Source organism: Panulirus ornatus, chromosome 9 (assembly GCF_036320965.1).
Source record: "Panulirus ornatus isolate Po-2019 chromosome 9, ASM3632096v1, whole genome shotgun sequence".
NCBI lineage: Eukaryota > Metazoa > Arthropoda > Malacostraca > Decapoda > Palinuridae > Panulirus > Panulirus ornatus.
Genome location: NC_092232.1, coordinates 41,722,671 through 41,728,369, shown reverse-complemented (window position 1 = coordinate 41,728,369; position 5,699 = coordinate 41,722,671). Strand labels below are relative to the sequence as shown.

Below are 5,699 nucleotides of genomic sequence, written 5' to 3'. Positions count from 1 at the left end.
ACCAAGTCTTGCGTTTGCCGTCGACCTCCATGCTGAGGATACGACATTTCCCATGGTTAACTTGAAGCCCACCCCCCGCGAGGGTCTCGGCCATCACGTCAGTTGCCTGTTGCAAGCCAGTGGGCGTCTGCGCAACCAGGGCCAAATCATCGGCAAATGCCAGTGCTGAGACCTTCTTGTCACCTAACCTAACCCCTACACCAGTCTCCTTTACCCTTGCGATTCCCTCGTCAATCACAAGGTTAAAGAGAATAGGTGATAGCGGGTCACCCCACGAGTCATGTTTATTCTTCCCGACATCTCGTCGCTGCCTTCGATGTGTGTGAAGGCTCGGTCATACGTCGACATGACATATGCCCTGACGGGGGCTGGGAGGCCCTTCCACGACATGGCCCGCTCGATAGTGCTATGATTAACACTATCGAATGCTTTGGCCATGTCGAGGAATGCCAGGTGCACACAGTGGGCGTGTGCCCGCGCACGACCGACGATCGCATCCAAGATCGTGAGGTTCTCAAGGCATCCGTCTATTGGGACGAATGCCTTTTGAACTTCATCGATCTGGACGAGGCTCGAGATGCGGCTGTTCAGGATCTTATGGAGCAGACGAACTATGGCGCAAGAGATGGTAATCGGCCTGTAGTCCTTGGGTTCGGTTGGACTAGGTACTTCTGGAATTAGCACCGTGCGATTTGCCATGAGTGGTTCCGGCAAGGCAGACGTAGCTAGCCACAGGTTGAACATTTTGGCCAAGATCCTCGGAGGAATGGACTTCAGCAACCGAGTCGACATCCGGTCAGGACCAGGGCAGATGTTCGAGTGGCTTTGGGGTGATGTGCTATCTCGCCTACGGTGAAAACCTCTGCTAGTTGTCCATTTTCTTGGTCACAATCGGTAATGGCACGTCCGTCCGGCTCAGATGGTCGAGAGAAGAAAGCCCCCCAAAAGGGGTTGAGGCGTTCCGGCCCAACCGAAGTTGGCGGTACCTCCCAGTCGCCTTTAAGAATCAGTCCAGCGGCCAAAGACTTATTCTCCAGATAAAGCATATTTTGCGCAAGCCATCACTGCTTCACGAAACACATCCCATTCCTCCCCTACTCCCCTTACTTCTTTGTTCTCACCTTTTTCCATTCTTATCAGTCTCTCCTGGTTACTTCCTCATACAATTCTCCTTCCAATGCTCACTTACTCTCACCACTCTCTTCACCCCAACATTCTCTTTTTTTTTCTGAAAACCTCTACAAATCTTCACCTTTGCCTCCACAAGATAATGATCAGACATCCCTCCAGTTGCACCTCTCAGCACATTAACACCCAAAAGTCTCTCTTTCGCGCGCCTATCAATTAATACGTAATCCAATAACGCTCTCTGGCCATCTCTCCTACTTACATACGTATACTTATGTATATCTCTCTTTTTAAACCAGGTATTCCCAGTCACCAGTCCTTTTTCAGCACATAAATCTACAAGCTCTTTCCCATTTCCATTTACAACACTGAACACTCCATGTACACCAATTATTCCATCAACTGCCATATTACTCACCTTTGCATTCAAATCACCCGTCACTATAACCCGGTATCGTGCATCAGAACTACTAAGACACTCACTCAGCTGCTCCCAAAACACAACCACCTCTCATGATCTTTTTCCTCATGCCCAGGTGCATATGCACCAATAATCACCCATCTCTCTCCATCTACTTTCAGTTTTACCCATATCATTCTAGGGTTTACTTTATTACACTCTATCACATACTCCCACCACTCCTGTTTCAGGAGTAGTGCTACTCCTTCCCTTGCTCTTGTCCTCTCACTAACCCCTGACTTTACTCCCAAGGCATTCCCAAACCACTCTTCCCCTTTACTTTTGAGCTTCGTTTCACTCAGAGCCAAAACATCCGGGCTCCTTTCCTCAAACATACTACCTATCTCTCCTTTTCTCACATCTTGGTTACATCCACACACATTTAGACACCCCAATCTTAGCCTTCGAGGAGGATGAGCACTCCCCGCGTGACTCCTTCTTCTGTTTCCCCTTTTAGAAAGTTAGAATACAAGGAGGAGAGGGTTTCCAGCCCCCCGATCCCGTCCCCTTTAGTCACCTTCTACGACTGTGGAGGAATGCCATGGAAGTATTCTTTTCCCCCTATCCCCAGGGATTTTATTATATATATATATATATTTTATATTTATATATATATATATTAATTATATATATATATATATATATATATATATGATTATATTTGGTAAATTTGTGTGGAAGAAGAAAGTTAAGAGTAAATGTGAATAAGAGCAAGGTTATTAGGTACAGTAGGGTTGAGGGTCAAGTCAATTGGGAGGTGAGTTTGAATGGAAAAAAACTGGAGGAAGTGAAGTGTTTTAGATATCTGGGAGTGGATCTGGCAGCGGATGGAACCATGGAAGCGGAAGTGGATCATTGTGGTGGGGGGAGGGGGCGAAAATTCTGGGGCCTTGAAGAATGTGTGGAAGTCGAGAACATTATCTCGGAAAGCAAAAATGGGTATGTTTGATGGAGTAGTGGTTCCAACATGTTGTATGGTTGCGAGGCGTGGGCTATGGATAGAGTTGTGCGCAGGAGGATGGATGTGCTGGAAATGAGATGTTTGAGGACAATGTGTGGTGTGAGGTGGTTTGATCGAGTGAGTAACGTAAGGGTAAGAGAGATGTGTGGAAATAAAAAGAGCGTGGTTGAGAGAGCAGAAGAGGGTGTTTTGAAGTGGTTTGGGCACATGGAGAGAATGAGTGAGGAAAGATTGACAAAGAGGATATATGTGTCGGAGGTGGAGGGAACGAGGAGAAGAGGGAGACCAAATTGGAGGTGGAAAGATGGAGTGAAAAAGATTTTGTGTGATCGGGGCCTGAACATGCAGGAGGGTGAAAGGAGGGCAAGGAATAGAGTGAATTGGAGCGATGTGGTGTACCGGGGTTGACGTGCTGTCGGTGGATTGAATCAAGGCATGTGAAGCGTCTGGGGTAAACCATGGAAAGCTGTGTAGGTATGTATATTTGCGTGTGTGGACGTATGTATATACATGTGTATGGGGGGGGGGGGGTTGGGCCATTTCTTTCGTCTTTTTCCTTGCGCTACCTCGCAAACGGGGGTGGGACAGCGACCAAAGTATAAAAAAAAAAAAAAAAAAAATATTTTGTATATATGTATATATATATTTTATATATATATTTTATATATATATTTATATTTTGCGTGTGGACGTGTATGTATATACATGTGTATGGGGGTGGGTTCGCCATTTCTTTCGTCTGTTTCCTTGCGCTACCTCGCAAACGCGGGAGACAGCGACAAAGCAAAAAAAAAAAAAAAAAAAAAAAAAAAAAAATTATATATATATATATATATATATATATATATATATATATTTATTTATATATATAATTATATATATATATATATATATATATATTAGGCCTTTGTTGACTTTTTGCTACCTCATATACCTTTGTCTCTGCTCTGCCATCATCAATGGATTTGGACGTAGGTGAAACTGAATTTAACACTCTACTTATCTCGCATGTGCCCGTTATTCTGAGTACGGCGATCAGTTTCACAAGATGTTATGAGGAGCATCCAAGTGGGGAACTGGGTCATAGCTTACCCTCCAAAAAAAGCTTATCAACTTGCTGGAAAGCTTTAAGTTGACTGGGTTTGTGTCGGAGAAGAGTTTGGGGATGTGGCGAAGCAAGATGGAAACCACCCGGTATGATGCTGGCAGCAGTTCTGCTATTACATATGAGCTATATTATGCCCCCAGAACATGCTCGACTGAATCAACTTGCAAATGCAGCAACGCTTGAGAAAAGAATTGACCATCTTGAGACATTAATTGGAAAAAAACCCACATAGCTGTCCAGTCTCCATGCTTGGACAAATCATTAAATCTGTGGTGGGTGCTGTTCAAGGTTTGAGTGCACGGGTGGCTTTTCTTGAGTGCAAAGGCTGGACTTTACTTGAGTGCACGGCTGGCATTACTTGAGCCTGCCCATTTAGATCACGTTGAGGGTCGCCTACATGCAGTACAAAACTCGTATGAATTCCATTTTCAGAGAAAAAGCAGCTATTGAGGATGCAGACAAGCAGAGCAGGTATCAGAGCTTTATGAGTTGGTTAAGAAAACAGAAGCACTGTGCTCCGCTCTTCCTGAAGTTGTGGATCGCTTAGTGTCCCTGGAAGCTCTACATGACCAAGCTATGCAGTTTAGTGGACCCACTGAAGTAGCTAGATGTGGCCCAGACTCGCCTCAGTGCAGCTCTACATTCCAGTGCAGACTTACTGGCCGGTGTGCAAGAGAAATTTTCCCAGAACCTTGAAATTATTCAGAACAATAGTTTTCATACATGGTGCTCTGACAAGAAAATTAGTGAAATTGGAAAAGATGTAGCTTAGACATTGAAGCTTATTCTTTCATTGAAATGTGAACAAAGGGAGCATTTTTTTTTTTCAAAGTGATAGAGATGGAAAGCAAAAAGGTGTTTTTCATGAATGTACTGGAAATGTTGAGGTCCAGATAAACTTTGGTCTGTAAAGGGCTTTATTATGGCGGATGACCAACTACCTACCCTCATGTATCCAAGATATGGTTGTACTTTGTGTAATGAAAAAAATTGAGAAACATCAAAGCCAATTTTTCCAGTTTCATGATAAGAGAATTTGGACCAGGCAGTATGATACAGGGGTTTAAATTGATGAAAACTTCTATTGACGTTTGTGTAAATAAATTATACATTTCCCTTTTCCATAGCCAGAGGTTGAACCATTATGTGACATTCATTTTAAATATCATTTCAAGTTAGAAGTTTCAGTTTTCTTAAATTATTTCTTACATTTTTCATATGTATATATGTATATATATATATATATATATATATATATTTTATATATATATATATATATATTATATATATATATATATATTTATATATATATTATATATATATATTTATATAACATATATATACATGTGTGTGTGTATGTGTGTATATGTATGTATATATTGTTGTATATGTATGTATATATGTGTGTGTATATATATATATATTATATATATATATATTTTTTTTTTTTTTTTATACTTTGTCGCTGTCTCCCGCGTTTGCGAGGTAGCGCAAGGAAACAGACGAAGAAATGGCCCAACCCCCCCCCATACACATGTACATACACACGTCCACCCCGGTAATTTATACATACCTACACAGCTTTCCATGGTTTTACCCCGGACGCTTCACATGCTTGATTCAATCCACTGACAGCACGTCACCCCTGTATACCACATCGGCTCCAATTCACTCTATTCCTTGCCCTCCTTTCACCCTCCTGCATGTTCAGGCCCCGATCACACAAAATCCTTTTCACTCCATCTTTCCACCCCCCAATTTGGTCTCCCTCTTCTCCTCGTTCCCTCCACCTCCGACACATATATCCTCTTGGTCAATCTTTCCTCACTCATTCTCTCCATTTTGCCCAAACCATTTCAAACACCCTCTTCTGCTCTCTCAACCACGTCTTTTTATTTCCACACATCTCTCTTACCCTTACGTTACTTACTCGATCAAACCACCTCACACCACACATTGTCCTCAAACATCTCATTTCCAGCACATCCATCCTCCTGCGCACAACTCTATCCATAGCCCACGCCTCGCAACCATACAACATT

At 42.8% G+C, this 5,699-nt stretch overlaps 1 pseudogene; it reads left to right on the top strand.

Annotated features, from left to right (window-relative positions):
• The first annotated feature begins 577 nt into the window (after positions 1-577).
• On the top strand, positions 578-4,429 carry LOC139750060 (dynactin subunit 2-like; annotated as a pseudogene).
• Positions 4,430-5,699: the final 1,270 nt, after the last annotated feature.